A 1,098-nucleotide genomic window follows, 5' to 3' on the forward strand; every position below is an offset into this window, starting at 1 on the left:
TGTATATATAATACTTAGTTGTAAGTCCTATATATTTGTAAATGTATTAAATAAATAAAAATTCTTAGGAGGTAAGAAAAAAAAAAAAAAAAAAATGTAGTAATGGCTAATGTCTCGATACATAACAGTATATTTATCCGATATGTTTAAACTATGATGTTTGACAGCAAGTTGGATATATACAATAGTGATGTTTTACATCTATAGAACATAAAAATAAAAAAAATATTTACTGCTGTCCTAAACATTAGATACAAATAGATACTGTCAAAAGTGAAAAATGAAAAATGAAAATAAAAAAAGAGACGTATTATATGAAATAGGACAATATTTTATAATTCATAATGTGTGATTATAAAATTATTATTATTTTATTGATTTATAACTAATTTGTATAATTAAGAATTAAAAGGTGTATAACTTGTTTTATAATTTAAAGTTATTAATTACCCAACTTATTCATGTCGAACAGTCCTTTACCTAGGACTACATCTGGACAAACGACTGACCTGGAATCCTCCTGCAAGACTGAAAAGACAGAAAACTGCTCGTCGATTTCTACTATTTTAATCCTAACTAGAAAGACGGTCTAAACTGCCAACTAATCACAAAAGACTCATTTATACGACTTTAAAAAGGCCTATCTAGACTTACGGAGTTGAGTATTAGTGGAGCCCAAACCATCGAATTCCTTTCGTACTCAATCCTTACAGCCCGAAATCCTTAATTTTCTTTATTTCTTCACAAATCAAGTCATACATTAGAGCCCCAATGTTTCATATATAGCCGATTTGACCAGAACTAGATATCAATCCTTTCTCCTTTTCCCTTCATTTCCTGATCATCTTCCTAGGCATTTAAATAGAATATGACCTAGAAATGTTATTGGAGTTCTATCAATGGGTAGATTATTCACATGTCTGTATTATATAATTTAATTGTAAATATTTTAATACATTTGTGAATATCATCAAATCAATTTTAATAAAACTTTATAATTTATAAATAATTTAATTGCTAAGTAGATTTATTGTAAGCATTAATTTGCATTTTGAAGCATTATTTTATCAAATAACAATTATTTAACAAATTTTATAT

General features: G+C 26.4%; 1 protein-coding gene across 2 annotated transcripts in view; it reads right to left on the reverse strand.

The window, feature by feature from the left end:
* LOC106680719 (TBC1 domain family member 30) overlaps positions 1 to 1,098 on the reverse strand; it is a 499,453-nt gene that overhangs the window by 90,809 nt on the left and 407,546 nt on the right. The window lies entirely within an intron of this gene.

This window comes from Halyomorpha halys, unplaced genomic scaffold (genome assembly GCF_000696795.3).
Source record: "Halyomorpha halys isolate HHAL.00 unplaced genomic scaffold, Hhal_1.1 Scaffold283.1, whole genome shotgun sequence".
Lineage (NCBI taxonomy): Eukaryota > Metazoa > Arthropoda > Insecta > Hemiptera > Pentatomidae > Halyomorpha > Halyomorpha halys.